The sequence below is a fragment of the Salvelinus sp. IW2-2015 genome, linkage group LG20 (assembly GCF_002910315.2).
Source record: "Salvelinus sp. IW2-2015 linkage group LG20, ASM291031v2, whole genome shotgun sequence".
In the NCBI taxonomy this organism is placed as follows: domain Eukaryota; kingdom Metazoa; phylum Chordata; class Actinopteri; order Salmoniformes; family Salmonidae; genus Salvelinus; species Salvelinus sp. IW2-2015.
The window spans coordinates 6,870,051-6,891,673 of NC_036860.1; the positions used below are offsets into that span (position 1 = coordinate 6,870,051).

The window sequence follows — 21,623 nt, forward strand, 5'->3', positions numbered from 1 at the left end:
CATATTGTATGCAGCCATTTTGAGTTGGGTTCATTCTACTCAAAGATGGCTTCCCTTTCCCAATCACATCCTCAGTAGATCATTCACCTTTCAAACTCCATTTTAAGTCTACGTACTGGTGTCATGACCACTCCATCTACACTGGCCATGTTTAGTTTACTGCTTGATAATGGTATCAAAACGGTCCCCACTTCACAGTCATTATGAACGGGCTAGAACAGCAGGAGGGGAGAAGAGGCTGTGGATTGATAGGCTGTAGACTGAAGGGCTCATTAGAAGTGCCTTCAGTGGAGATGAACTCCTAAAGCCCTAAMGTTGGTCCTTCCTTTAGTTCTCCACYGCGGGAAGTYGGKRTCCCCTTAKTTGGGGAGGACGGGCTCGTGGTAATGGCTGGAGCCGTATCAGTGGAATGGTATTAAATACGTCAAACACATGGTTTGATGCCATTCCATTCGCTCTGTTCCAGTCATTATGATGAGCCGTCCTCCCCTCAGCAGCCTCCACTGTTCTCCACATATGTTGTGAGACGTCATTGCACTTTTAGAATGGAATGTCTGTCAGAAAACCCTCTGGTTTTGGTGTGTTTCTGCCCACTGGCCTGCTCTAACAAACTAGATTGTCTAGAATACTTGTCATTAACATTCCCACTAACWATCCCAGCATCCTTATGTGACAATGTGCTCAGTGCTGCCCCCAAGAGGAGAAGTTGTTTCTCTCTCTCATTCACACATCTACTGCTCTCCTTTCCCCCTTTCTTTCTGCTACTGTAGTCTAACTTCAGTCATTCGTTTGCCACTGGGAAGCACATTGACACATAGTGGCTGAACTGTCCTAACCTGTCACTAATCCGACCCAGTCAACACTGAACTACTTGATTCATGTATTTAAACCTGTAATAATGTGGAGTATTGTCATTTTCTATGGTGACATAACAGCAGTGATGATGATGAAAATGACTTGCGCACTGGAAGTAGACTGACAGTTAGCTTATCGCTTGTGGTTAAAAGGACATAGAGRTCTAATCACTATGACGTCTGTGTGTGACTGTATGTGTGTTAACATGTAGTCTTGGTGTCTCTCTCTTCTCCTGTATTGTCTTGTTGCAGCACTAACTCTGGTAACACCAGTGACCTGTTTCCCATGTCCCCTCGCACCCTGGACTCGCTGATGCACAATGAGGCTGAGGCCAACCCTGGCCCACTGGGTAAGTCCTAACACACACGCACACAAACACACACATGCACATACTCGTACTGTGCTTGCATGTGAGGCAAGGTTTAACTTGTTTTAATGGCAGCCCTCTTGCTTTCTGTCTTCCCAGACTCCCTCACTCTGGACATGGAGTTGAGTTCTGATGTGGCGTCACCCATGTGAAGAGACGAATGAGCCAGACTCATTTTTAAATCTTTTAACTCCCCGTTTTTTAAAAATATATAATCCACAGGTACCTCTGTCCCATATTGTGAAAGGGAACAAGATACATTACATTTAGCCACTTGTTTTGTTCTTTACCTTTCACCTTAACGCCTAAAAACACACATACAGTGTAAAAACACACATACAGTGTCATTGCGCAAAATGATATGCAGAATCATCTGGATATGTGTGCATCAAAAGTTAAACATTCACCTTCTGCTACCATTTCTGTCAAGCCATCGACGCATACAGTTTGATGCATATGTTAGATAAAGGCAAATGTAGCGTTCCATTGGAAAGGAATGTACTTTAGGTGTACCAAAATGCAATGACGCTATCGGTGTGATCGAGGCGTTGGTGTCAATGTTTCGAAAAGCCACGTCTCAGTCCCTGTGGGTGTTTCACAAAGTACCTTATTTAAATTGTAGATTTTTTTTTATACAAAAGTATATATTTTTTCCCTTGACYTTCTTTTAAAATGGTTTTGATCTCAACCTTCATTTATGAACCAGCGCTTTTGTTTTTATAAGAATGTCTAAAGAGGAAGATTGCTGTCTAGCTTTTCAAAGATAAGTTATTTGTTAGCTTCATAGTTCTCAATTACCTATTATATGATAACCTTTTTGGTAGTCTGTCTGTCTGTGTCCCATGTCATTCTCTATTGAAGGGGACACCTGTATCTTTATTTTTATTTGATTTAGAAATATCCTGGTCCATTCTTTCCGATTTGTATCTTATTCCTTATTACAAAAAACCTGCATCTAGAATCTCACTAACACGAGTCAGTAATATGTGTTTGTAAAAAACCAAGGAGATGAGAACCAAGGTGACTAGTGAATTTGTTAATTGAACATTCATTCATATAGGTAGTTTATGTGAATGGCGCTTGTTTTTGTTTTAGGTGTCTGAAATGGCATTGATAATGGCAGGATATTTCTCTGACCTTCTCTCCTGTCTCAGCCTGGGCTCAGCCMTGCTCTCAGCTGGCAGGCAGCATGTCTCAGTTGAAGGGAAGATACTGATTTCTTCCCTGGATTGTAAGAGCACGTTGACGTTTGTCATGAATCTTGCYCTGAGCAATTTCCACTAGCTGGACCAGCTGCAAATTCAAAATTGGCGACGTAAAAATGTATGAAAAGAAAAATTACCTTTTTTTCCTTAATTTAAGGTTGGGGTTATCAGTGTGGGTTAGGGTTGGGATTAAAATCTGATTTTATGACTGTGGCTGTGCCAGCTTGTGACCACTGCAGAGCTCCCTCCAGGACAAGATTGATGACAATGAATGCAAACCTGTTATTGTAGATAGAAATGTACATTATTCTTTGGTGTTTTGAATTCATACATACCCCCTTGTCCTTCATAGTTTGTCATAATGAGAATACCATTTGTTGTTTTCATTAAACCATAACAATAGAGATGATCATTGCCGCAGTACTGCACTAGTCTTTKCCTAAATGGTTTATGTAGTGCCTTTCTCATACCGTATGAATGATTTATTTTAAGCTAACACTTCTTGTATGTGTTGACCTTGTTTTTTTTGTAATTTGCATAATGTTAGTATCAGTTTCAAGTGATATTTCACTATTCTGTTTGACTATATGCGCATGATGTGATGCCACATCACACACACACAACACCACACTTGTCCATCACTTCCTGACTTAAGTGCTCAGTTGAATCGGTAATTGAGTTCACTCTGTAGATGTTATTTGAAAAAAGATATCTGTAAATTATGCTGTAATTAATCTTCTATTTGTTTAAAAATCATAAAAACWAAAAAATGTATATCTCATGGACTCATGTTTGCCTATCTTGTTATTTGATTTTCCCTGTTTGATTGAGGTCTTCATGATTTTTTTTTTTTTTACCCGTGAGCCAGTTGCATATCTTAAATGTATATTTACCTATGTGTTTGCAAACAAGYTCTCATACGTTGCAGCTCTGTCACTCGGTCGAATATGGTAGTGAGAAGATGGAACGAGATGGATTTTGGCTGACATTCTGCAAATTTTCTCATCGATTAAACATTTGATCTCAATACAGTTTGATGTTCCCAAAACTAGAATCTGTTTTGAACAAAGGTTAGACTTTACCCTTTGCAAAAAAATTTTTTTTTTAAATCTAATTATTTAGAGTGCAAAGGCGAATTGCACACAAGCACTTCACAAAGTAGGCATTCCCTAAAGGAAATATGCAGATGATGGTAGAACGCGCCAATAGGATCTCGCTAGCTCGTGCTTAGCTCTGCCCACCTTGCTTGTTTTGCCCACTGGCTCATTTGTTCCTGTTAGACCACAGCCTGTCGTTTCTATCTTGGTTTAGTTGTAAAAAATCTTTGGTGGTGCCCCAAAGTGGTGATAAGCCCAGTCATTCTGGACGGAGGCTAACTACTGTTTAGTCTAAATTACGCTATAGTGTCTGGAAATAAGATGACATTGCAAAAGTAGTCTAATATTTAGTAAGAAACAATTTTGCCAGCATTACTTWAGGCACTGTTGTCATTTACTAGTAGTTGATAAAAAATGGCTAACAACGATGCTAACGTTAGCTAGCTAGAATCCGGTGGCCTCCCTTCAACTTTAGCTAGCTAACATTATACTGCATCTAAAGTCAATCTGGTGACATCACAATGACAAAAGGTTTTCCCACTAATTMGTTTGAATGSCATTGTATTTCCAAGCCACTAATGCACTTGACAGAATCTTCATCAGTGCTCATTGACAAGGCATTGAGTAGAATGCTCAGTCAGCCATCAGTCCAAAAACAATCATCAAAAACCAAACATGACGAAACAGCAAGTCATTGAATAGCAGAAGGCAATTAAAGTACAACATCATGTTCCTGACGCAAGCCTCTGATATCAGTGATCCAAACTTAGCAATTTTGTTGCAGAGTTACAAACGGTCAACTACCTGGCAACTTTTTTTTCCCAACGCACCTACAAAAATCTTAGCTACTTTTAAAAAGGTTATTTAACTTTGAAAGTAACTCAAACGCTAAAAATCACCAATTCCCTCGAAAATGAAACAAAAAACATGTTCTCTGCACACACACGGCCTTGGCTGCAAAAAGTGCAATGGAATGCTCACAGCCAATTTAGCAATTGCAAATCATTGTTGACGCAGCACAGATACTGTCGACAGCCAACCCAAACTATAAGTGCCACGAATGTTTGATCTTGAAACAGAACTTACAAAACATCAATCACAGTTCTCAATCAAAATTGACAAAAAAGTGGACTGTAACCAACAAATGTCAAAATCATATTTTTTTCAGAGCGGCCATCCAATTTGAATATTAAAAAAAGTATTATTATATTATTTTTATTTTAACACAAATCAATTACAGAAATACTAAGGAACACAATAAATATTATAATAATGACAAATCGAGCTGGGTACAAGATCAACATACAAAACACAAGACCTTAGGACATTACAATTTAACTTACAATTCTAAACAGCTTTGTAGTAATATTAAACATTCTTAAAAAAACAAGTCAATTTCTTTTGTAGTATGAAAATTAGTGTTTAGTAAATTACATTGATATGAAATTTGCCAAAGATAATAATGAATACATTAAAAACTTTCAGCTTAGTTTATCGTATGTAAAAATCCAAGATACATTTCTCTCCACCAATTGTAAATCTTCTAATTTTTTTTTTTTTTCAATATAAATCTACTGATCTTCCACAGTTCTAATTAACAATGCCAAGAAAATGCAACACTGTTTCTGGGTGGTCATTACAAAAGGAGCAATTTTAGTTGATGTTTTCCTTAAACTTCTTCATATAGTGGTTGGCAGGATATTTATGACAGTCAATTTGAGTAACGTTATGTGTATTCAACGTAATGACGCAGTTTTAGGTTATCGCGCAATGACATCACAACGTCATTTAGCAACAAATCAACCTGCCTCTAGCAACTTACCCTGAAAATTAGTTGGCAACACTGCTGAGTATGACCTAGCTATTAAAACACATCTTGCTTGATGCTTAAAGCGTCCGCATGCTTCCCAGCCGAAACAGTAAGGTGGAGTTCGTTCATATTATTATGATGACGATATTTTGTGACGTTTTGGACTTCGGTGAGGGGTTTTTCAGCTGTTTGGGCACACACATTTGTTGGTGAGACAAGCCGAAGTTCGGAGCCGGAAGCCCCTTCGTCGGTGATTGGTCAACAGTAGTATTTGTTGTCATTCAACGAGAGACGATTCGTTTTCATGCACATTTTTTCATTGAAGAATACTGCACCAAACATTTTAGTAAGATGTAAAATTGCGCGAGTAAGATCTCGACAGTAACAATTAATTACAGATTTATTGAATCACCTTAGATTAATTCGGACTATTTTGAGGAAGTGGCTACAGCGTCTTAAAATGGACAAACAGTACTATTGGCTCGTTTTTCTCGTTCTTTACGCGAAGGTCTTTTAAGGGAGTATGTGAGTGCACTCGTTCGTTTAATTTTTTTTAATTTTATTTCAACTTTATTTAACCAGGTAAGCTAGTTGAGAACAAGTTCTCATTTACAACTGCGACCTGGCCAAGCAAAGCAGTGCAACACAAACAACAACAGAGTTACACATGGAGTAAATAAGCATACAGTCAATAACACAATAGAAAATAAAGAAAGTCTATATACAGTGTGTGCAAATTGGGTGAGGAGGTAAGGCAATAAATAGGCCATAGTAGTGGAGTAATTACAATTTAGCACTGGAGTGATAGATGAGCAGATGATGATGTGCAAGTAGAAAGTGTGGCCAACTGAGCCACACTGGTCCCGTGTGGCTCAGTTGGTAGAGCATGGCGCTTGCAACGCCAGGGTTGTGGGTTCATTCCCCACGGGGGGACCAGGATGAATATGTATGAACTTTCCAATTTGTAAGTCGCTCTGGATAAGAGCGTCTGCTAAATGACTTAAATGTTAAATGTAAATACGGGTGTGCAAAAGAGCAGAAAAGTAAATTAAAAACAATATGGGGATGAGGTAGGTAGATTAGATGGGCTATTTACAGATGGGCTATGTAACAAGCTGCAGCGAAACTCTTTTAGCTTGCTCAAGCTAGCTGATATTTAACAGTTAGTGCGTCGGCGGGGAAATATAAGTCCTCCAGCCTCAGCGATTTTGAAATTCGATCCAGTCATTGCAGCCAAGAGAACTGGAAGAAAGGTGCCCACAAGGTGGTGTTTGCCTTTGAGGCATGACCAGCTGAAGATATACCTGTTGGAGCCGCGTGCTACGGGTGTGTTGTTATCGTTGGGACCAGTTGAGCTGACGATAGGCGAAGCTCTTACCTAGCATTAGAGACTGTATTAGCATACCTGGAGCCAGTTTGGTCTGGGCGCGAAAATGTACCGAGGCGCAGCCGACTTAGAGATAACAGGTCCGCCATGTGCTGGTGGTTAATTAAGGGGCTTGTTGGACAAAACCGGATGGACTGTGATAGAGTGTAATCGCAGTTTGCTGAGGGGAGTATTGGAGCTATTTTGTAAATGACATCGCCAAAGTCAAGGATCGGTAGGAGAGTCAGTTTTACGAGGGTATGTTTTGCGGCGTGAGTGAAGGTGACTTGGTTTGCGAAATAGGATGCCGATTCTCGATGTAATTTTGGATTGGAGATGTTTAATATGGTCTGAAGGAGTAGTTTACAGTCTAGCAGACACCTAGGTAAGTGTAGTTGTCCACATATTCTAAGTCAAGAACCGTCCAGAGTAGTGATGCTAGTCGGCGGGCGGGTGGCGGGCAGCAAACATTTGAAAAGCATGCATTTGTTTTACTAGCTTTTAAGAGCAGTTGGAGGCACGGAAGGAGAGTGGTATGGCAATGAAGAGCTCGTTTGGAGGTTAGTTAACAGTGTCCAAAGAAGGGCCAGATGTCCAAAGAAGGGCAGGTGTCTTCACTGACATTTTCAACATGTCCCTGATTGAGTCTGTAATACCAACAATGTTTCAAGCAGACCACCATAGTCCCTGTGCCCAAGAACCACAAGGCAACCTGCCTAAAATGAACTACAGACCCGTAGCACTCACGTCGTAGCCATGAAGTGCTTTGATAGGTTGGTAATGGCTCACATCACACCATTATCCAGAACCCTAGACCCACTCCAATTTGCATACCGCCCAAAACAGATCCACAGCTGATGCAATCTCTATTGCACTCCACACTGCGCTTTCCCACCTGGACAAAAATAACACTTATGTGAGAATGCTATTCATTGACTACAGCTCAGCGTTCAACACCATAGTGCCCTCAAAAGCTCATCACTAGCTAAGGATCCTGGAACTAAACACCTCCCTCTGCAACTAGATCCTGGACTTCCTGACGGCCCGCCCCCAGGTGGTGAGGGTAGGTAGCAACACATCTGCCACACTGATCTCTCAACACTGGAGTTCCCCAGGGGTGCGTCTCAGTCCCCTCCTGTACTCCCTGTTCACCCACGACTGCATGGCCAGGCACGACTCCAACACCATCATTAAGTTTGCAGACGACACAAAAGTGGTAGGCCTGATCAACGACGAGACAGCCTATAGGGAGGAGGTCAGAGACCTGGCCGGGTGGTGCCAGAATAACAACCTATCCCTCAAACCAAGACTAAGAGATGATTGTGGACTACAGGAAAAGGAGGACCAAGCACGCCCCCATTCTCATTGACGGGCTGTAGTGGAGCAGGTTGAGAGCTTTCAAGTTCCTTGGTGTCCACATCAAACAACAAACTAGAATGGTCCAAACACACCAGACAGTCGTGAAGAGGCACGACAAAGCCTATTCTCCCTCAGGAAACTAAAAAAGATTTGGCATGGGTCCTGAGATCCTCAAAAGGTTCTCAGCCTGGCAACATCAAGAGCATCCTGACTGGTTGCATCACTGCCCTGGTACGGCAATTGCTCGGACCTCGACGCAAGGCACTACAGAGGGTGTGCGTATGGCCCAGTACATCACTGGGGCTAAGCTGCCTGCCAACCAGGACTTCTACACCAGGCGGTGTCAGAGGAAGGCCCTAAACTGTCAAAGACCCCAGCCACCCCAGTCTAGACTGTTCTCTCTAATACCGCATGGCAAGCGGTACCGGAGTGCCAAGTCTGGAATAAAAAGGCCTCTCAACAGTTTTATCCCCCAAACCATAAGACTCCTGAACAGGTAATCCAAATGGCTACCAGACTATTTGCATTGTGTGCCCCCCCCACACCCCTCTTTTACGCTGCTGCTCCTCTCTGTTTATCAATAATGCATAGTCACTTTAACTATACATTAATGTACATACTGCCCCGCAATTGGGCCGACCAACCAGTGCTCCCGCACATTGGCTTACTGGGCTATCTGCATTGTGTCCCGCCACCCCGCCCTCCAACCCCTCTTTTACGCTACTGCTACTCTCTGTTCATCATATATGAATGTCACTTTAACCATATCTACATGTACATTCTCCTCAATCAGCCTGACTAACCTGTGTCTGAATGTAGCCTCGCTACTTTTATTGCCTCGCTACTGTATATGACGTATTTTTTCACTGTTTTTTTACTGTTGTTTTATTTCTTTACTTACCTATTGTTCACCTAATACATTTTTTGCACTATTTGGTTAGAGCCTGTAAGTAAGCATTTACTGTAAGGTCTTACACCTGTTGTATTCGCCGTAACCAGCTGACCACGCACTTGTTGGCATCTCTGACCTTACCAGAAATGGTGGTTCGTCTCTGTCGTAGCACACGGCTATGGATATAACTTCATTCTTGCCTTGCAGGATACAAGAAGGTTCACACGTGGGTGGTAGCAGAGCTGCCACAACATCTGGGAGGGTGCATCGACTTGTTGTCGATGAAACCTCATGGCAGATGAAAACGTATGCTTCGGCCCTAGCATAGGATGATGTGACATACCCCACTTGCTGGATACGGGCCCATAGAGACTGCCAGAGGTCCGGACAACAGGCCCTCCGATTTGACACACTGAACTCTATCAGAGAAGTAATTGGTGAACCAGGCGAGGCAGTCATTTGAGAAACCAAGGCTGTTGAGTCTGCCGATAAGAAAACGGTGATTGACAGAGTCGAAAGCCTTGGCCAGGTCGATGAAGACGGCTGCCCAGTACTGTCTTTTATCGATGGTGGTCATGATATCGTTTAGTACCTTGAGCGTGGCTGAGTTGCACCCGTGACCAGCTCGGAAACCGGATTGCACAGCGGAGAAGGTACGGTGGGATTTAAAATGGTCAGTGATCTGTTTATTAATTTGGCTTTCGAAGACTTTAGAAAGGTAGGGCAGGATGGATATAGGTCTATAACAGTGTGGGTCTAGAATGTCTCCACCTTTTGAAGAGGGGGATGACCGCGGCAGCTTTCCAATCTTTAGGGATCTCGGARGATACGAAAGAGAGGTTGAACAGACTTGTAATAGGGGTTGCAACAATGGCGGTGGATAATTTTTGAAAGGGCCCAGCTGATTTGTACGGATCCAGGTTTGCAGCTCTTTCAGAACATCTGCTATCTGGATTTGGGTGAAGGAGAAGCTGGGTAGGCTTGGGCAAGTAGCTGCGGGGGGTGCGGAGCTGGTGGCCAGGATAGCCAGGAGGAAAGCATGGCCAGCCGTAGAGAAATGCTTATTRAAATTCTCGATTATCATGGATTTATCGGTGGTGACAGTGTTACCTCGCCTCAGTGCAGTGGGCAGCTGGGAGGAGGTGCTCTTACTTTTTGGAGTTAGAGCTACAGGATGCAAATTTCTGTTTGAATAAGCTAGTCTTTGCTTTCCTGACTGACTGCGTGTATTGGTTCCTGACTTCCCTGAAAAGTTGCATATCGCGGGGACTATTCGATGCTAGTGCAGTCCGCCACAGGATGTTTTTGTGCTGGTCGAGGGCAGTCAGGTCTGGAGTGAACCAAGGGCTATATCTGTTCTTAGTTCTACATTTTTTGAAAGGGGCATGCTTATTTAAGATGGTGAGGAAAATTTTAAAGACGACCAGGCATCCTCGACTGACGGATGAGGTCAATATCCTTCCAGGATACCCGGGCAAGTCGATTAGAAAGGCCTGCTTCAGAAGTGTTTTGGGAGCGCTTGACAGTGATGAGGGGTGGTCGTTTGACCGCGGACCCATAGCGGATGCAAGCAATGAGGCAGTGATCACTGAGATCCTGATTGAAAACAGCAGAGGTGTATTTGGAGGGCAAGTTGGTCAGGATAATATCTATAGGGTGCCCATGTTTACGGATTTAGGGTTGTACCTGGTGGTTTCCTTGAAAGTTTGTGTGAGATTGAGGGCATCTAGCTTAGATTGTAGGACTGCCGGGGTGTTAAGCATATCCCAGGTTTAGGTCACCTAACAGAACAAACTCTGAAGATAGATAAGGGGCAATCAATTCACACTTATGGTTTCCAGGGCACAGCTGGGAGCTGAGGGGGGTCTGAACAGGCGGCAACAGTAAGAGACTTATTTCTGGAGAGATTAATTTTTAAAATTAGAAGCTCGAACTGTTTGGGCATAGACCTGGGGAAAGTATGACAGAACTTTGCAGGCTATCTCTGGAGTAGATTGCAACTCCTCCGCCTTTGGCAGTTCTATCTTGATGGAAAATGTTGTAGTTGGGTATGGAAATCTCAGAATTTTTGGTGGCCTTCCTAAGCCAGGATTCAGACACAGCAAGGACATCAGTGTTGGCGGAGGGTACTAAATCAGTGAGTAAAACAAACTTAGGGAGGAGGCTTCTGATGTTAACATGCATGAAACCAAGGCTTTTTCGGTTACAGAAGTCAACAAATGAGAGTGCCTGGGGACACGCAGGGCCTGGGTTAACCTCCACATCACCCGAGGAACAGAGGAGGAGTAGGGTGAGGGTACGGCTAAAGGCTATCAAAACTGGTCGTCTAGTGCGTTGGGGACAGAGAATAAAAGGAGCAGATTTCTGGGCGTGGTAGAATAGATTCAGGGTATAATGTACAGACAGGAGTATGATGGGGTGCGGGTACAGTGGAGGTAAACCCAGGCACTGAGAGATGATAAGAGGGGTTGCATCTCTGGAYGCGCTAGTTATGYTGGGTGAGGTCACCGCATGTGTGGGAGGTGGGACAAAGGAGGTATCTGAGGCATGTTGAGTGGGACTAGGGGCTCCGMAGTAAACTAAAACACTGATAACTATCCTAAACAACAGTATACAAGACATACTGACATTTGAGAGAGACATAAAGCGAGGCATAAAGCAATCACAGGTGTTGATTGGGAGAGCTAGCTAAGACAACAACGGGTAAGACAGCTAATCAGCTAAGACAACATCAACAGGTAAAATGACGATGAATGGGCAGAGAGGGTCGGTTAACTACACACAGGGCCTGAGTTCTGTGTGTTTCGTTTAGGAGTTAACCGAACTGAAGCATGGTAACGCCTGAGTTGATCAGAAAACACTTGTATGAGTGAAAGTCTGTTGGACCAATAGGCAATTCATCAGGGATGTCTGCCGCTCTGCCTTTGCTTTAACGCTGCCTTTACCTAGGGCTTTCATCTATAGCTGTAAGACTAGCAAAGTCTCAGACAAAAAAAAACACCAAAATGACTGACTTTGTCTATGCGATAGCGATTCTGCATAAAATGTAAATCTTTTGGAATGTTATTTGTCAATTCCTCTGAGTTTTGACTCAATCTTTCAAAACGATACTGAGTGGTCTTCYCTTGCCTTTCTGTACGTGGTGAAACTGGAAATCCCATAATATGACGGCACGTTGAATATGTGTGCTGCTTCACTACCCTGAGGAAACCCATCTGCTACGGTGTCTCACATTCACTGCATAGTAGCATACTGTATGCACACAGGTCTGGTCTGGGGCTTCCACTGTGGTTTCACTTATTTACATTGTCTATAGTTGTCCCGTTGAGTCACTCCTTGGTGTAAACTGGTCTGAAATGGCAGATGTAAAATATAGTATTTTTCGTATCATTCTAGTCTCATCACATTCTTAATGTATGTCTGTCAATGTCGCTCTCTTCCTCTCTCTCTCTATTTCTTCTCTCTTTTATCTCTGATAGGAACTAGCCTTCCCCCTGTCCTGCTCGGCGTGATGAGCTGAGTTAAGGTGAATGGTGAAATGAAGGGGCGTGAAGAGGCAGAAGGAGACTGAGAGCCTTGCCTTTCATCAGCAGCTGCTGACTCAGTTTCTGAAAGCAAAATGTCACCCCTCCAGCCTGCTTGGCCAGCAGCTAATCCGTTTGGAGAATCGATTCCATTTTAACGGTGTGCTGTGGAGTGCCTGATGTATGGCTGGAGTTGTGTGTGTGGTGTTGTGTTGTTGTGTGTGTGTGTGTGGTGTGTGTTGTGTGTGTGGTGTGTGTGTGTGTGCACAGAGGGCCTAGTGGAGTGTGTGTTTTCTGTTGTTGCCTTAACAACGTTTTTTGTGTGTGAAACCAAAGTTAGAAATAATAAACATTTGTTCATAGTATTGCCATGCATTATGTGTCTTGAGAAATGTTGGCTTTCCGCAAAACACTTCCACTTCCAGCTGCTGCGTTTGGCCAAGTGACAGTCGTTAAGTCGGAAAACTCTCATATTTCAAATGCCTAGCAGCGTACCGAAGGACACTTACTTACAGAGGAGGAGAATGGACTGTGGACCAAATTCTGCTTCATAAATTAGTCATTAGTCACTGAATAGTTTATGTGTTTATGCAGTATCAATCACACAAGTTAACATGTAATTTACTGTTCAGTCTCTAGGGACCAACACTGCTGGGATTGGGTGCATGTAGGYCTTTCTATCTGTAATGGAGGTTATTCAATGAGATTCATATTTCCTGATTGTTTTATGTCTCCAGCCATATACTTAGCTATGTACAAACATACACTCACATAACTACCAAAACCTGCTTTTGTGTGTAAAGGTTACCAGTGCCTGAGGCTTACACGGATCTAAGATATGACACACACACGTCTCWGTCTCTTCTACTCCCTGTCAGTCTTTCTATACATCTCCCTCAGAGGGGACCATTCTCTGGTTGTTTTGTTTAGTCTGCCTGTAAAGCTGGTAGACGGCTGCTGCTGGCCCTCTCCCAATTAACTCAGTTTAATCTCATTCTCTCTATCTCTATTAGAAAAGCACATGTGCACGTGTGAGCTCACAAACATTGTGTTTTTTTCTTTAAACAGTTTTTCTCCATCTTTAGTTGTTCTACCTRATGATGTCACTGCCATCACTCATTGTATGCTCAATGAGAGATTGCTGGATGAAGTCTTAGGGCCAACTTTAACCTGTTATGGAAAATCTGGTATCCTAAATGAGATCCAAAACATATCCACTTTAACCCYGTCTGTCCCTCTACCACAAGGTGTCACTGTGCTCCTCCAGCTAGAGAATTGTCAATATTACAATGCGCAGCATTTTAAAGTTTGAGTATCCATGATGATCATATCYATACATGATCACTTTGATGACTAATAACAACGGGATGTTTTACAGTCAATCGAAAGGTTTTTGTAATCTACCATGCAGGATTTGTTTGCAGTTGGTGTGTGTGTAGATCTGTGTAAATTTGTGTGAATAGCGTGTAGCACAGATTTGACCATTTAACTTATTTACAGTTGGAAAGGGCCGAGAAAAAGACTCCCCCTGGGAAGTGACACACAACCTCTCTCTGCTAACACCTATCAGGCTCTGGTGCGGTCTGCAGCTTAAACATTATATTAATGTGCAGGGAGAAAGATGCTGTGCCTAAATCTACTGCCTGCAAGGACCTAGCAAAAGATGAATCACTTAAATGTTTTCTTTCTTTCACTCCACCATGCATTTTASTAGAAAGTGCTTTGCTTTTAGTCAAATGAGACAAAAGCCACTGCCTATTTTGTTCACAAACAAAGTACTTATAAAATAGATGCTATTTTCCATCTGACCTAACAGAACCTTAGCTGTGTGTTGAAGGTCTGTCTGTCAGCAGCTATATGAGTGCATAGCAGAACATAGAGGGTACAAAGGCCTACAAATCGAAGAAATGTGCCTTGCTGGGCATCTCCATCTCTTCAACTTCCCATTGGTTTTCTCCACTTTCTTCCCATTGAGACACATTGAAAGCAAMATGTACACATGTTGGCCTGTTCTTGTGAACAGCTGTTATGTGGTTCAATGTGGTTCATCAATAGGCTATGTACTGACTACACATATGTACTGTCGTGCTATTTAGAAAGAGATCACATTGCTCTTACAAAGGATACTTCAGTTACTACAAGAATAGTTMTAATGATGATTATAACAATAGCATATAACATGATAATATGTAGGAAAATAATAATAAACTATTTCTCCTTCATCTATTATTACTTTTATTATTGTTGTTATTTCATCAATACAGAATTAGATCATTTGATCATTTAATTGCCTTACATTTGTTAGGTTAGGCTATGTTATGCTGGTAAATTAACTTACTGAAGTAGGGACAATATATTGCACATGTTAATGTTTTCATATGACAATATTCGCCTGTCAAACAGAAAACGCCGGAAGTGGGCGGTTAGAGAGAGGGAGAGAACATAGAGGGTTCCTGCTATCTGGGATCCTTGGGAAGCCCCTACACACCATTGATGTTGACATTTAAAATGGTTAAGGGCAATGGTTAGGTAAGGGTTATGGTTAATGTTAGGGTTTGGGATATGGACGTCCCAAKGAYCCTMTWTTGCACTAACCGTGCCTAGGGTGGAGAGCAAGCGATAGACACGAGAGAGAGAATGTAAAAAACTGCGTAGCGAACAGTTAGAAAGAGACCGGAGAGGTTCATTTTCTGGGTCGTACGTACGTTGCGGAGCTTTACCTTACTTTTATGCAAAAAGACAACTCAACTGATCGTCCCGTCAAGGTAGGTTTGTTAACTATGTCAGCTTCGAGAAGATTTTGTACAAGCATATTTCGTGCAGACGGTTTCTATAGTGAAATAATGTTCTGTCAGCGCTTTGGTTAAACAAACTATGGTTAGAGTTGTGCGGCTCTGCCGTCTTTTACGCTAGCCAAGCGTGGTTATAATGTCACCGACAATACCACATGTGAAGCTACAAATATATTTTTAGTGTTTACAATATTGATTGAGTGTATTGTTCATATAATATTTACTTTGTTGTTGGTGTTTGTTGACCCTTTCTCCTATATATATATATATATATTGAATCAACAGGCTGGGTCCAACCCCCTCCTGGGAGCCAAGCGAGAACTCGAATACGCTAGATCATTTATTTTCTTCAACATTGCAATGTTTTTAACATCTTAAAGACTATATTATTARCAACATTTGCATGTAGGCTATAACACATGTTATACGGATCATTGAAATAGCGTGTAGCCTAGGTCAAACGCAAATTGGAATGTGAGTTTATTCTATCAAACCGTTAGCCAGCGCGAGGCGMATATCATGGYATAATGAATGTGCGTGTGGAACTCCTCTCAAGAAGTTGTGTTGTAGCCTAACAGGTGAAAGTTCAACTTGTATTGCACATCTATTTTAGTTAGGTAACTTTCGAATTTAGATAAGAACTAGATAAATAAATGATCAATGCCGATGTAAAAAAAAAAATATGGTGTCTGCCTGTCAATGTAAAAATAAGCAGTTGTATTATTATTTATCCTAGACAAGCAGTTATATTTTTATATATATATTGAATCTAGACAAATACGCTATATATTATTGGAATGACTTTCAGTGCAACAAAGAAACTATGAGTAATAATCCACTCTAAAGTGTTTGTGGAGATAACACAAACACTTTTGAGTGGATTATTTGGTAGAACATTTTTCTGAGATGTTTTTTATTTTGTCCAAGTTTGCTGGTGAAAATGGGCGTCTACCGTTTTTAAATTAACGGAATAATTTGACAAAATGTCAACAACCATGTGATAATACACAACTGTGCACAATTGCTACTGTAGGCCATATTGGCTGCAGACTTTWAATTTGGTGTTGATATGCTGGTAAAGTAGTCCAATGTTTATCTTATTGCACCTGGAGAGCAAGGCAGCCTAGCTATTGGTCAGGTGATGCAGTCAAGGTGCTCCTGTTTATTTGAGTGCTTTATGCCAGTTGWTCTCCAAGCCTCCTTAYCACAACTGAGTAAACATGAGTGTTTGGAACACAAACAAAGGATTTMATTTAAGAGGCTTTATGTCAATGATTCATAATTAAATCTGGAATACAACAAGCCACTTCATCTAGTTGTCCTAATAGTCTMCCAATCAGTCATTGATATGTGTCAGGTAGTGTTTTACTTGTTTTATAACAAAATGGCCACACAGGATGCTGTGTAAAATGTGGTCAGTCGTCATAACAATGAAAACAAACATGAAAACAAATAACAAACACGTGCTGTATGAGTAATCCCTTTAGTACCAAAACTGTCCTTCTGTTTGCTTTCTTATTCCTCTCTCGTGAGAAATGAGCTCAACATATTTTGTACACACTGGGCTTCAACTAACCTGAGATGAACGGATTCACACTGTGTTATAAAGGGAGCTCATTCACTTGTTTTCCATCACATWTGTTGCTATTGGGGTTAGACGAAGCTCCATCACAGTATCGATGACGTGGACGTCGATTAAATGCGGAAGGCACATATCGGCGGAATGCATTCAGTTGTGCAACTGACTAGATATCCCCTTTACCTTTCATTCATTCATGTCACAGAAGCCACTGATGTGTTTGCATTAAAATGCCACTGAAAGCAGTGCTGGTTGTGTGGTTGTGGTTGTTGTCACTGAAGACATGGACATGTCCCGTAATAGTACACTGTGTGACTCACATGTAAAGGTATGTAATTGGAAACATCGTTGTTGGTGTTTGGCTGAAATGTCACCACATGCATTGATGTTATAGTGTTTTACTAGACTGTCATATGGCTCAACCTTACAAGCACAGATAGGTCTCTGTATAAAGGAAATACCCCTAAATTGTTGATGTGTTGATGACTAAAATGTCAATGTCACTGCGAGCTTGAGTGGTGATAAGATTTGTGTATGTGTGTCCGCGTGTGTGCGCGTTACAACCACACTGAGTATGGACATTGATGTTTGTTTAAAGAAACTCAGATAAAGAAAGTCATTACTTCCTGCGATGCAGTTTGATTGCACCCCGTCTTGTCCCTGCGTATCCTACCTCTTTCATGTTATGAGGACCTTATACACACACCAACTGACAGCAGCACAGGTCAGGATGCTTTGATGAGTGTTTTGCTAACCAGGGGTAACAGTCAGGTGCACTACCAGACTTCCTTGACCCAGCCCACCACCCCTTGAAAATKAATTGATTTGGTAGATGTTTTCATTATTCTGACCCCCTGCAGTTAGAGTTTTGCCTGACGACTCATTCTGAATTTAACTCTGCTGCGCTATCGATCGCTCCATACATTCGTGGTGGAGAAGAAATGGTASTGGGTGTGGTGTTTGGCCGAAGTGATGTGGATGGGTAGTCAGGCTAGTTATAATTGGAAGASGAAGTGTAAACTCTAACATACCTTTCCAGCTAATAGGCTATCTCCAAAGACATTTTTGCTAGTAGAAGCTGTTTAGCTGGTTAAACAAAGGTTAGCCATGTGTTGGTAAAAACTAATGTCCAAGTCAAGAAAGCTTATACCAGCAGCCTTACCTGCTTTTTTCAGTATATGTCAGATACTCCAGTGAGTGTAATTAGCTCCAATTACTGTCATTTGCTCAATATTAGGAGTTCAGAAATCAAGTTGACATAAAAATGTGTTTATTCTGTTGTTGCTAGTGATATTCATTTTTAATATTCATTAAAAAAAGGATCCCCAGTTGAATACCCCTGATCTAGCTGAATTCTCTGACCCCATATCTCCTCCACAGCATAATGTAGCTTCCCCAGACAATTCACCACCCACAACCACTCCTTATTCCTCCTCCACCACCCACAACCAACTCCATATTCCCCTCCACACCCACAACCACTCATATTCCTCCCACACCCACAACCATCCTTATCCTCCTCCACCACCCACAACCACTCCATATCCTCCTCAACTCCACACCCACAAACACTCCTTATCTCCCCCCCACCACCCACAACCACTCCTTATTCTCTCCACCACCCACAACCATCCTTAAATCCCCTCACACCACAACACAACTCCTAATCCTCCACACCACCACAACCACTCCGTATTCCTCACCACCCACAACGAACTCCTTATTCTTCCACCACCCACAACCACTCCTTATTCCTCCACCACCACACACTCCTATTCCTCCACACCCACAACCACTCCTTATTCCTCCACCACCCTTCACCATCAGGGCTTCTGACTAGTTGGGTACTCAACATCAGGTCATCTTGCCTGTTTGGTTTGAAGTGAGATTGAAAGAAGGTGCTGCAGTATTGATGTTCCCGAACCGAGTGCTCCTGTCATAACCATGTTCACTGCATCTACTACTCCTTCTCTGGGGCTGCATGCCCTTTAGAGATGAGGACTTGAAAAAAATACTGTCGACTTTGGCTCTATATATGTTTTATATTTTAGATTGGATTTTTGAAAGGTTTCTGTCACATTTCGCCATTTAAGTTAGCAACGACTCTTAGAGGACTACAATGCACACCTAGTGATGATGGCAACAGTGAAAAATGCGTAATAAGGGTTTCTCATTTAAACGCCAAATAGTCCGTGCCTGTAAAGGCACGGGAGACAGAAGAACACAAACACAACAAACAAAACACAGGGTTGAAACCCAAACAAAAGAGCGAGCAGTACCCTCGAATAAATAACACACGATCGTCTAACCAGGAATGATTAACACAGCCGACAAGACCCATAATCATGTGCCAATCCACAAGGGCACTACGAAAGCCAAAGACACAAACAGCACAGCTACTCACACGAACCAACGGACATTGTAACAATAATCGACAGGACAATGGTAAACCAAGAATCACTAATCACTGGGAATAGGGTCCAGGTGTGCGTAATGAAAATTCCATAGGAATCCGTGACATTCTGTCTCTGTTCCATTTCTTCTTTGGCTGCTTATAAGTTCTGCTGTATTGGGCTTTCTGTCCTGATGCCTGCAAAGTATTTGTGGTACTAGGTCCTGTAGATTTTCCTTAATGGATTGTCTGCCCAGCTTCATCTGCACAATTTGGSATGTGTTWTCCCTCTCTAAAATAAATAAGCACTTGGTCAGAYATCAATGGAAATCRTTATGGTAAACCATCAAGGATTKTTTGCACCACTTAACCCTGACCCACTTGACATTATGTGAAGCGCTGCCTGAGGAGCCCACACGGTTAATTCAACTRGACTATGTAACTGGCCGTTTCCACTGCCAAGACAAAGTTTCAGAGGTCGTTTTGGGTCTGGCTGGCRCGGACAGTTGGCATACTGGGCACACATGAGTTGGACAGCACAACCTGTCCTAGGCAGGGAGGGAGCAGAAACAGACACAGAGACAACTCCAGRAACAGCAGGGGAACAGGGGAAACCCTATGCTTAAGGATCCCGTCTCTCAACAGGCAGGGCAGGCCATGTGGTCACAGCATGCCCGTGTGCTTAGCCCCACTTTATCTCCTTCCCTGCTACCAGGCAAGCCATGGCAGGGATACTGACCTGRTGGGTCTTAACTGGAAGGGCTGGAGGAAAGAGGAAGATGAGAGATTTTGGTGCATGGGTGGGTTGTTCTGATGCTGGTGAAAAGGGATGGTTAGTTGAAGTATTCCATGCATGCCTGTGATGAATTCATGGATGTAACACATTTTAATTCTGTAGTTTCCATGGCGCTGTGAGGTCCCCTAGGCAGAGAGCTCTGTATATATTGTACATWTTTTAGGGCTGACCCCATTTAGTCGACTGGTCAATTGTTTGGTCAATAGGCTGTTGGTTGGCTGAGATTTCTTTAGTCAAGCAGTCGCAATTTTTTTTTTTTTTCATGGGGCACAAGCCACCTGACATCTGATTGGCACCTGTCTCAGTGGACTAATCCAATGCGGAGGCCACAGGGATGGCATAGTCCATCACTCTAAGACATGTGATACTGATATTGTATATGCTTGTATTATGTAAAAATAATGTTGCAACACTAATATATCTAATATTATTTTATAACAAATGTKCTTTGTCCTGCGTTGGGTACGGTCGCTGTCCACAATTCTGAAAGATAATCTTCAGTGCGCYTTTCCCTATGTTGCCATGTGCATAATAGCAAAGTTAACCAGCATATTGGGATTGAGAACAATGCGGCGGAGGCAGCAGAGACAAGGAAACAGCCCTTGCCTTAGCCTAATTGTCAAAGTAAATTGAGTAGTGAGGAAATCCCAAATTCATTAGGTCTATAATCAATAGCCTAACAGTTAAATGTGCCTGGCTTTATAAAAGCATCCATATACAGTGCCTTCGGAAAGTATTCATACCCCTTGACTTTTTCCACCTTTTGTTACGTTACAGCCTTATTCTAAAATGGATAAAATATTTTTTCTCCTAAGCAATCTACACACAATATCCCATAATGACAAAGCGAAAACAGGTTTTTAGGAATTTTTGTGTCAGRATTGTGTCAATGCACAGATCTGGGGAAGGGTACAAAAAAATTCTGCAGCATTGATGGTCCAAGAACACAGTGGCCTCCATCATTCTTAAWTGGAAGAAGTTTGGAGCCACCAAGACTTCCTAGAGCTGGCCGCCGGGCCAAACTGAGAAATCGGGGGAGAAGGGCCTTGGTCAGGGAGGTGATCAAGAACCCGATGATCACTCTGACAGAGCTCTGGAGTTCCCCTGTGGAGATGGGAGAACCTTCCAGAAGGACAACCATCTCTGCAGAACTCCACCAATTAGGCCTTTATGGTAGAGTGGCCAGATGGAAGCTACTCCTCAGTAAAATGCACATGGCAGCCCACTTTSAGTTTGCCAAAARGCACCTAAAGGACTATCAGACCATGAGAAACAAGATTCTCTGGTCTGATGAAACCAAGATTGAACTCTTTAACCTGAATTCCAAGCATCACGTCTGAAGGAAACCTGGCACCATTTTCAGGGGCAGGGACTGGGAGACTAGTCAGGATCGAGGCAAAGATGAAAGGAGCAAAGTACAGAGACATCCTTGATGAAAACCTGCTCCAGAGCTCTCATCTCAGGACCTCAGACTGGGGCAAAGGTTCACCTTCCAACAGGACAATGACCCTAAGCACACATTCAGACAATGCAGGAGTGGCTTCGGGACAAGTCCTCCTGAATGTGCCTTTGAGTGGCCCAGCAGAGCC

General features: G+C 42.4%; 1 pseudogene; it reads left to right on the forward strand.

The window, feature by feature from the left end:
* Positions 1 to 14,973: 14,973 nt before the first annotated feature.
* The window catches only part of LOC111980509 (signal transducer and activator of transcription 5B-like), a 93,515-nt pseudogene continuing 86,865 nt past the window's right edge, over positions 14,974 to 21,623 (forward strand).